This window comes from Lynx canadensis, chromosome D2 (genome assembly GCF_007474595.2).
Source record: "Lynx canadensis isolate LIC74 chromosome D2, mLynCan4.pri.v2, whole genome shotgun sequence".
NCBI classification, from domain to species: Eukaryota; Metazoa; Chordata; class Mammalia; order Carnivora; family Felidae; genus Lynx; species Lynx canadensis.
In genome coordinates this window covers 24826509-24837715 of record NC_044313.2, presented here as the reverse complement: position 1 = coordinate 24837715, position 11207 = coordinate 24826509, and the positions used below count along the sequence as shown (strand labels likewise).

General features: G+C 48.3%; 1 pseudogene; it reads left to right on the top strand.

Moving 5' to 3' along the window:
• The first annotated feature begins 342 nt into the window (after positions 1-342).
• Positions 343-716, top strand: LOC115527744 (annotated as a pseudogene).
• The last annotated feature ends 10491 nt before the right edge of the window (positions 717-11207 follow it).

The window sequence follows — 11207 nt, the reverse complement described above, 5'->3', positions numbered from 1 at the left end:
AAAAAAATTGATAAACTGGACTTCATCACAATTTAAAAGTTCTGCTCTGTGGGCAATCCTGTTAAGAGGATGCAAAGACATGTTACAGACTGAGAAAAGATATTTTGAAACCATATAGTCAACAAGAACCAGTATCTAGAATACAGAAAGAACTCTTAAAACTCAGCAGAGAAACAAACCAACCCAATGAGAAAATGGATCTAAGACTTGAAGAGATATTTCACCTAACTGGACACACGGTTGGCAAATGTTCAGTTTCCAGTCATTCATATCATAGTCTTTGGGACCCGGGTTGTTGGGTTTTGTGCACTATCTGATTGAAAGAGTGATGGTGTTGCTAGGATGAAACTCCTGAGACTTTTGATGAAATTGAGTCACAAAACCATAATCATTGAATTAAAAAAATGGAACATAGGTCCATGGAACAATCACAGGTGTAAATATCAGCATGAACATGCATCTTAAAACTGTCAAAATGACCTTGAAGAACAAGTACAGCTGAAAACAATGAGTATTCAAAGAAAAAAATATTCGATATTTTATTCTGCCAGATGGCTTTCCTCTGGATACACTACTCATGGATGTTGAGCCAAGGGTGAAATCTAAGGGCAGCTGTTGCCAGAAGAAGCTGAGGCCAAGGAAGAGGAAGAGGAAGAGGAAGAGGAAGAGGAAGAGGAAGTGGTCCAGGTAGAGGAAGAGGGGGCCCCGGGCAATAATGTCTCTCAGGATTACTGTTTCAAAGTGATATGTGATTTGGGATATTCTTGTACAGGTTTTGTTTGTTTATGTCAGTTTTTAATAAACATAAATGTAGGAAAAATAGAAAAAAAAAGATGTTCAATGTCCTTAGCCATCAGGGAAATGCAAATTAAAGCCACAATGATATTTTATTATGTATCTACCAGATTGACTAAAATAAAAAAATATTGATAACACTAAATACTGGAGGGGATTCAGAGAAATTGGATCATTCACACATTGCTGGTGGGAATGTAAAACAGTACAGCCACTTAAAAACAGTGTAGCAATTTGTTAAATACGAAATATGCAACTACCATGGAACCAAGCAATGGCACTCCTAGGCATTTATCCCAGGAAGATAAAAACTTACATTCACAGAAAAACCTGTATGTGTATGGAAGTTTTATTCATTATAGTCCCAAACTGGAAAAATTTCAAATGTCCTTCAATGGGTTAAACAGACAGTGGTACATCCATTCTATGGAATATAACATAGCAATAAAAAAGAGTAACTGTTGATACAAGTTACAAGCTGGATGAATCTCCAGAGAATTAGGTTGAGTGAGAAAAGCCAATCCTGATGGGTTATATACTATATGATTCCACTTATAACATTCTTGAAATGATAAAGTTACAGTAATGGAGAACAGATTAGTGATTGCCAGGGGTTAAGGAGAGGTTGGAGACAGGATGAAAGTGGGTGTGGCTATAAAAATGACAACATGAAGATCCTTGAGGTGATGGAAATGTCCCGAAATGTGACTGTTTCAATGTCAACATACTGTTGATATGGTATTGTAATTCTGTAAGATGTTACCTTTGCCGGGGGGTGAGGGGGCAGGGGGCACGTACTGGGTAAAGGGTACATGGGATGTCTTTGTGTTATTTCTTTACAATTTTTTAAAAACTTTTTTTGAGAAAGAGAGAGACAGAGCATAAGTGGAGAATGGGGGAAAGAGAGGAGAGGGAGACACAGAATCTGAAGCAGGTCCCAGACTCCAAGCTGTCAGCACAGACCCTGGTGTGGGGCTTGAACCACGAACAATGAGATACCTGAGCTGAGGTCTGATGCTTAACCGACTGAGCCACCTAGGCTCCCTTAAAAAAATTTTTTTTTAATGTTTATTTATTTTTGAGAGACAGAACACAAGCAGGGAATGGGCAGAGAGAGAGAGGGGGACAGAGGATCTGAAGAGGGCTCTGTGCTGACAGCAGAGAGCCCAATGCAGTGGTCCAACTCATGAACCATGAGATCATGGCCTGAGCCAAAGTCAGACACTTAGCTGACTGAGCCACCCAGGCGCCCCATCTTTGTGTTATTTGTTACAACTGCATGTGAATCTACAGTTACCTCAAAATTAAAAGTTTAATAAAAAATAGTTATGAACCCTTTGCTGCTAAGGTTTATAATACTTTGGAGGAGTCGTTAATTAAATCTCTATATAAACACATAAAAATTCAACTGTAATAATGCTTTGAGGAAAAGATATTTAGTCTCAGGGGAACATGTAATAGGTAGGGTGTGACCATATAATTTATTGCTCAAACTGGGACACTTTGAGAGTGAAAGAAGGTGCTATTATTAATTAGGCTGAAAAAGGAGTCCTAAATTGGGGCACTGGTCACCCTCATAATGGGGCAGGGGTCCTGAGGTCGGGGGAGGCTCCCACAGGGAAATGAAGCTAGACCCAAGATCTGAAGAAAGATTGAGAATGAGTCAGGCAGGTAGGGAGGGGAAAGGTAACACAGGCAAAAACCCCACAGCAGGAGAGAGCCTGTCCTTGAGGGAGCAGGAGCACCCAGGGTGCTCCCAGGAGCTCGGGGAAATCCCTGCATGGTTTTTGGTGGGAGAAGCCTCATCTGGGTTCTGGTTCCTGTGACCTGAGTAGCACTCTCCCTTCCTTCTGCCTTCCTGATGCTGAACTTGGGTGTAAACCACATGTTTGTTTTCAGGCTATATTTAGTTCTTTGCTTTGCTCTTCTTTGCTACGCTTGAACAATTTCCCAAGAACTTCCAGCTCTCTTAGGTCCCCCGTGATGCTCCTGATTTCTGAGTGTGGATTGGTGAAAGAGTCATGGTCCAAGTGCGGGGGTGGGAGGGCCACAGAGCATCCATGATACATCTTCTCCTCTGGCTGTAGCTAAATGGCCTCCGGCTCTTCTTGGGGGTGTCCATCTTGTCCTCAGCGGGATGCTTCTTTGGAGCTTCAACTCTGTCTTTACTTGGCTGTTCTTACCCATCTAGAAGCTAATCCTTGCCCCCTCTTCCTCCACCCAGGCTCCTCATTCTTGCTTGTCTTGTATCCAAACTTGGACTCAGGAAATCTGCACCCCCTCCCCCTCCACCAAGTTCTCTGATCACCAGGGACTCCATCTATAAATACAGATACTGACCTGGCCTGCCGACCTCTCAGGACTCTGAGAAGATTAAATGCACTTCTGCTTCCCCATCTGTAAAATGGAGATATCAGCAGTTCCTATCTCACAGTTGTTTTTTGTTTTTTTTTTTGTTCTTGTTTTTTAGGATCCAATGACATAATCTCTGAATAGTGCCTGGCATATAAGCACTGAATAAATCATTACTAGACCTCTTTACCTCTCCTCTCTAATCTCCCTCTACACCCACCCACCCCCTGCCACCAAATGTGCTCCATCTGCTCCCTGATGCCTGGATTTCCTTCATGAGAAGTCAAAGCTTTTATTCCCCAAGGTGAGACTGCAGAATTAAAGAGTAAATCATCTCGAGGCAATGGCCTTGTTGGTTGACCTCAATGCTATGACTCTGAACAATTATGAAACACTCGTTTCCCTTGCTTCTGAGATACCACTATCTACGGGTTCCCCTTCTACTGCTCAAGCTGCCTCTTCCCAGGCTCATCAGTGTGTCCTCCTGGCCCACCCTCTTACCAACATTAAGGGTTTCACCTGAATTCTTTCATTTCCCACGTTGTCTTGAAGAGACCACCTTATCTCTAGGAACGTAGCATTGCTTTTAGAGTCGTCAGGGAGAAGAGTAAAACAAAAACCTGTTTCCTCCAACCTTCTTTCCCATTGCACCCACCTCATTAGGTCGATGCCTTTTGTTTTTGGACACATGAGTAGGGGGCAGATGTTGACAATGTTGGTGCTGGCTTTCAGCAGCTTAACGAGTGTGTTCTTTTCCTGGAGGTTGTTATGTTTCTGTTGTTGACTTGTCTTCTTCAGCCTGAACTTGCTACTTGAACACAGGCCTGGAATTCATTGACCATAATTTTCTCTTCCTTTCTAGGGGTGTCATTTAAAGATAAGAATGTCAACAACTAAATCAGCAACCTCTACTCAACTGCTAGGCATGTTGCAGGAACCATGTGCCTGATCAGCTACCAGCACCAGTCCTCATGGTGTGTCCTTGTGTGGGGTGACAGGTGGCTCTGCAGAAAGAACACTGACTTTAGAGCCAAGGAGACCTGAATGTAAATATTGCCTAAGGCCTGTTGTGTGATCTAGAGGAAGATGCTCTAAACCGCTGTGTAAGAACTTAGCTCTAATGTCATACAGATCTGGATTCAAACCCCGAATTCTGTCACTCACAAGCTGTGCAATCCAACCTCTCCGAATCAAGATTTCCTCAGCTATAAAATGGGCCAAAGTGCTGACCTCCACGGGACCATTAAGAAGAGTAAGAACCTTTACAGCCAAATTTACCTTTAGCAATTTATCTGTGCTACACTTCATTCAACTGCTTTTATGTGCATTAATTATTTAATCTTTACTATGACTCTGTATGGTACTTCCACCATCCCCATTTACAGATGAGGAATGGAACCACAGAGAGGTTAAGAATTTGTCCAAGGTCACACAGCTGGGGTTGGTATGGTAGGCATTTGGATACAGGTAATTTAGCTCCAACGTTTGGGTTCTTAATCGCTCTGCTAGAACGATGATGGATCATTACCACACATCGGGTCCCAAGTTAGTGCTCGGGGTGTGTGAACACTCATTAATGCCAATGGAATCGCTTTTTTTTTTTTTTTATTTTTTTTTTTTAAACTGGGGATGAGGCCCAGCCATCTGTATTTTTTTTTTTTTCAACGTTTATTTATTTTTGGGACAGGGAGAGACAGAGCATGAACGGGGGAGGGGCAGAGAGAGAGGGAGACACAGAATCGGAAACAGGCTCCAGGCTCTGAGCCATCAGCCCAGAGCCTGACGCGGGGCTCGAACTCACGGACCGCGAGATCGTGACCTGGCTGAAGTCGGACGCTCAACCGACTGCGCCACCCAGGCGCCCCGGAATCGCTTTTATCATCACTGCTTCACCACATACATTTTCGTTTCTCAGTCTACCGATTGGAACCAAGGAAACCTACTCTGGCAGAAATAAGTAAAGCAATGGCATAGAAGACACAGAGTGGGACTTAAAGCCCTTATTAAATGTCAGTGTTCATGCTGTTCTTTTCTGCTCCTTCTTTCTTCTTCCGCTTTTCTTCACCATAACATCTTTGGTGACTTTATGACCAAGCTTCTTCTTTTTGTTTTGTTTTGCTTTTATTTTTAACAATGGCCAAGCTTTGTAACGTCACTACGTGCAACTATGCTGGGCAGATGGTCACCTGTGATAGGGAAGAGCATCAAATCATAGAGCTTTTGCCTCTTTAGAAAGTATACATACGCTAAAAAGAACAGAGGACTAGAAGTGCAGCAGAAGTGTTATTATTTAAACTCATCTGTTTCACTCGTGATTGCACAGTTATCGAGGCTCAGTGCTATGTCACAGATGGGGCCAGGTGCTGAGGTTATAGCGTGGAGCAAACCAGACGCTTCTTGCCTTCGTGGACACCCAGTGGTAGGAAGTCCTGATTCCAGTGGTCTTCTGACTACTTTCATCTGCATTTCATGGGTTGTTTTATAATCATTTACCTCTGTAGAAATTCAGAGTTACAATGTGAACTGCTGTTTTGATGTTAATCGATTAATTAATTTCCTATTTAGTTCCAAAAAGGATGTGAAGTGGCTTATCAACACCGCACAGCTATTGTAAGACTGAAGAGTATCAAACAACAAAAACAAACAGTATTTAGTAAAAGGGGAGCAGAGGATAAAGATCTTGTTCTGAAGACAGTTGGAGCAAGTGAACCTGGTACTCAGCTTGACTGTCGAGACAAGAGGAAGACAAAGTGAGAAGACAAAGCCACTTTAAGAACGCCTTTAAAAAAGGATGTCAGTTTCACAGGAGAAAGCCACTTTTTCCGGCTCTAAGTTTTATGAGGAATATGTCTTTAGATCCTCATATGAGGAGTGCTGAACATGTTATAAAATATGAGAAACAGGCTTAATTGGAATGCTTCTCCATATGTGCTGGCCATGGGTGTTGATGGCAAGATCTATTAAAATATTAAGGGTTTGGGGTGGGGAGAGAAAGAAAGGGGGGATAGAGAGGATATGAATAAGAATGCATTTTTGATGTCAGGAAGAATAGTGTCCCAAAGTGTTATTTCACCGTGATGATTAAAAAAATAAAACGTGAGGGGTGCCTGGGTGGCTCAGTTGGTTGGGCGTCTGACTTCGCCTCGGGTCATGATCTCACGGTTTGTGAGTTGGAGCCCTGGTCAGGCTCTGTGCTGACAGCTCAGAGCCTGGAACCTGCTTTGGATTCTGTGTTTCCCCCTCTCTCTGCCCCTCCCATGCTCACATTCTGTCTCTCTCTCTCAATAATAAACATTAAAAAATTTTTTAAAAAAAACGTGAAAGAAGTCACATTAGGGTGGCAGTCGTGTAATCTCATGGATAATTTACAGCATACAGTGTGCTTTTTCCATTGTTTGCAACAGGGACAGAAGCTTGGAGGGAAAATGCATTCTCAGTAGGGCCTTCTTTGCTCTCCCCATTGTACCTGGGTGAGGGCTAGTCTTGGCTCCCAACATGACTTTTCCAGCTGAACTGAGCATTTTGCCAGCAAGGGAGATTGGAGTCCATCTAACCCTCACCTGTCTTTCCAATTCCAAACAGATGTTGGACAGCTCCCATCTTACAGCAGGAAGACAAAAATTTGGAGATGGTGATGATGGAGGTGGTAGTGGTGACGATAATGGACAGTGTCAGGTAGTATGGTATAGTGGGGGCAGACTTCACGGGAGAACTGGCACTGAGAGCAGACCCTGATGGAAACTGTGGCAGAGGGCAGATGGAGACTTAAGGAATATGGTAAGAAAGTTCAAGGAGGGAGGGCAGTACATGGAGCCTTCATACTATTTTCAGAAGTTTGGACTTTATGGACAATGGTTGGTGATGCAGAGTTTTGAGGAGGGCATTCCATGACTGATCTCCCTTATGTTTTAAAAGGCAACTATGGAACTGTGCTGTCTAAAACTGTAGCCACCAGCCACATGTGGTTATGAGCCTTGAAATGTAGTCAGTCTGAGTTGAGATGTAAGTGTACAATATACACTGGATCTTGAATACTTAGTGCAAAAATATGTAAAAATACCTCAATAATTTTTATTTAATGAGCTAAAATGAAGATATTTTGCATATATTTAAGGAGGTATATTATTACAATTAATTTCATTAACTTCTTTTTGATTTTTCATGAGGCTACTACTAGAAAAATTTAAATTTATACTTTTATTGGACAGGCTGGTGTGGAGGCTGGGTTGGGGAAGGAAAGAACTGAAGACCAAGAGAAGATAGGAAGTTACAGCAAAACCCTAGATGAGGGAGGATGAGGGTCAGATCTAAGGCAGTGACTCTGGGAATAAACAGGAGACAACAGGTGAAAAAGGCTTTTAAAACAGGATTTGACAGGGCACCTGGGTGGCTAAGTTGGTTGAGCATCTAACTTCAGCTTGGGTCAGGAACTCCTGGTTAGTGGCTTGGTGGGTTCAAGCCCTGTGTGGGCCTGCATGCTGGTGGTGCAGAACCTGCTTCGGATTCTCTCTTTCTCCTTTCTCTCTCTGCCCCTCCTCCACTTGTGCTTTCTCTCTCTCTCTCTCTCTCTCTTAAAATAAACTAACTTAACAGAATTTAAGAGAGGACTTGACAGTGATTTTTCTGGATGTGGGGATGAGAAAGAGGGAGGAGACAGGGTTGCCTGTTAAGTATCTAGCCTGGGTGACAGAGAAGATAAGGAGGATGGTTTTTAGAACTTGATGCATATGGGTTTCAGTGTGGACCTCCACGTGTCTGGAGCAGTGGGGAACTCAGATGTGAAGCTCAAGAGAGATCAGAGTGGGCTTGTCGATTCAGGAGTCAACAAGCAAGAGGCGACAGCTGAGGCACAGAAATGGGTGAGAGGGTTCTCACTCACTCACACAGGGAGGGGGGAGTGAGCATGAAGCATAGAGAACAGGGCGTTGATGGAGGTTTAGGGCTCAGAATTTAATTTGTGGACAGGAGAAGAGAGGCTGATGAGCTTGACTGAGGCTGGTCAGGGAGGGCCCAGGAGACCCTGGTACCACATAGACCAAGGGAGATCTTTCCAGATGGAACACTACAAATGCAGGAAGTGGAAGCTGTTGACCAGGCTGTGTCAAGGAAGCCACCAGGAGGTGTTTGCTGGGAGTAGGCCTTTGATGAGTCACCTGAAGGCAAATGTCCGCTTGCAGAAAGTCCAGTAGAGAGTGGCAGGTGAGGAAGGGGACTACAGGTACAAGAGAGAACTGTGAAGAGGCTGAACTCTAGAATGTTGGTGGGGACTCGGAGGCTGCAGAGGGAGAGTGGGTACAGGGCCGAGGACAAGGATTGTTAGGCAAAGGGTGAAGGAGGGAGAGCCTGAAGATAAAATGGGGGCCAATAACTGCTAGAGCAAGGCCAAGAGGATGAATGTGGGCAGGAGATGTGTGAAATTATCACATCTGCTAGAGCCTTTTATCCCTTATTTTCCCCAAATACTTAATAGCCACATCTCCCAGAGTCCCCCTCGAGGATCCGACCTTTCCACGGGCTACGCTGAGGTCAGGTCAGATGGGAGTGGGAGCAGGGAGTTCCCAGCATTGCTCTTGCAGACAACTGCCCCTCCTCCCCCCCCCCCCCCCCCCCCGCCATGGGGTACTGCACGGGAACTTTGGGGATTGGACAGCATACCTCCCCCTGTGGGTCTGGACTTGGGAGGCCTACCCCCAGCTCCCCCCCGCCCCGCCCCCGGGCTCTGTGAACGTCCACTCCGGGAGGCCAGCCTGAAAGCCAAGATCACTTCTACTCTGGCAACTAGCACCTCTGCCCACAGCCCAAGCAGAAGAGAGGCCTCGCATCCTTCCTGCACCCCGAGCTTGGCTCGGGCTGCAGCGCCCGGCTTTCCCCGGCAGGGGCGCTGGGAACCTGCGAATGGCCGGCTCGCGTCCAGCGCCCGATCCCGCGCCCACCTCAGCCTTCCGCGCTGCAACTTTTTTGGGGCGTTCCGCTGCCAACGGTCTTTGGAAACCCCTAGAGTCCAAGACACGCCTCATCCTGGGCTGGACGTTGTCATCGACTTGGCTCTCCAGCCCAGTCTCCTGGGTTTCCAATTTCCAGTTTAGCTCCGGTCGGAAAAGCCTGTTCGCTAGGGTGGGGGCTCCCGGAAACCGCCGGTTGCCGCCCTCTGTGACCGGCTGATTCCCAGGCCACCTCTGCCTCCTCCATTCCTCTTGGCCCTTAGCTGGCGCTTTCGCCTCTTCTTTTCTCTGGCCTTTCCTTTCGCACCGTTATCTCGCCTTTCCTCCTCCATCCCATTTCTCCTCTCTTCTCCCTTTCCCCTTTCTCTCTTCCCCTCCGTTCCCTTCTTGTCCCTTCGCCCCACATTTCTCCTCTTCCCTCTTCCGGCGTTTCCCTCCCTCTGGCTATGCTTTAAACATCACCCACAAAGGAACCCTTCCTCTAATCCCGAGGAGGAGGGGAAGGGCCTGGAGGCGGCCACGCTCTCCAAGCCCCCTCCCTTCATCCTATTCCTTTCTTAACAACCCCTCCTCCAGCTCTGCGCTGCTCGCCTTTCCAACCCCTAGAAATCACGGGGGGCTTCGCGGAGGCGGTGGGCTGCACTACGTGCCCGGGCCTGTAAACCACATCTCCTCCTCGTTCAAGTTTAGCTTCCCTCTCTCCGAAGTCTCCCTTTTCCTAGGGGGCTCCAAGGGCCCTAGCCCGGACTGCGTCCCACGCGCTCAGGCTGCGCTTCTGCAGCGGGGTCCAGGGGGGCCTGGTAGGCCGGCGCTGGGCTGGGCCGAGGGCCCTCTCACTGGCAGCCTACACTTCGAAGGAACAACTGAGCCGGTTCAGAAACGAATCTAGGAAGAGTGAGCGACCTCAATCCCAGGCTAGAAGATGGGGGCTGGATCCCCCCGTGGGAGCGAACGGTCTCCACTCTTTCCTCAGCTCCGACCAGGGGTCCCGAGAAAGAGAACCGTGGAGAGGGGGAGAGCCGGCAAACACCTGACCCCGCCGCCGGCTCCTCCTGGATCTCTCCCCTCGCCTTCCAGGAGGCTTAATGAATCACCAGGTTCCGTCCGCCGGCTGTGGGGGAGCATGGGTGCGCGGGGCGCCAGGAGGAGGGGGCTGTCCAGGGCGGCCTGCCTCGCTCTCAATATTGCCTTTCTGAAGACTCGCAGGCTCAGGAAATGCAAACATAGCCGGCGCGTGATCCGAGAGCGCCCACGGTCCGAGCGGACCCCTCCCCGCCCCACACCCCACGGCTCACACTGACACGCACACAAATGCGTGCAAACGCGCACGCACGGAGGCGCGCGCCCCCGCACACAGAGCCAGCCCTGGGCTCCGCCAGGTGCCCCCACCCCGTGGCGCCCGCCCGCTAGCCCGCCAGCCCCCGGCGCACCCCTCGCCTCACCCTCTCCCGCCTGCGCGCACGCACGCGCACGCACGCAGTCCCCGTGCCCCCGCACCGGGCGGAGGCGCAGGCCGCGAGGGGCGGGGGGCGGTGGGAGGGGCGGGCCCGGGAGCCGCGAGCGGAGTCCCGGGTCCATCCCGCGCTCTGCTTCCGCGCGCCGCCTCCGCACGCGAAGGCTCCGGTCTGCCCCTTGGCTTCCGAACCCGAACAGTTGGCGCTGAAAACACTTTACTCCTCCTCCTCTTCCTCCTCCTCCCCCTCCCTCGACACCCCCCCCATCCTCCCTGCACGCCACCTCCCGCCCCCCACAACAGGCCCGAAGAGTAACCCCCTAAAGGCGGCCAGAAGCGACTCCGAACTCTTCGGCGGGAGCAGGTTGGAGGCTGGGTTTCGGAGAGACTCTGGATTGGGGTCCGTCGCCAGCCCCTCCTCCTGGATCCGGCTTGATTTTCATATTTTAAAAGAGGATTTATCTCATTACCTTTGAACACCCCTTTTAACAAAATTTCTGGAGGAGCTCGGTGAGGAAGATTGTGAGGGATCTTATTTTAAGGGGGAAAAAGCACCGAGGGGGCATATATTAATTTTTCTTGGGTTTTGGAATTGCCCTTTCGAGAGAGCGAGCGGTCGAGAGCGAGGAGGGAAGAGTGGAGAGGACCCGCGAGGCGCGCCAGCC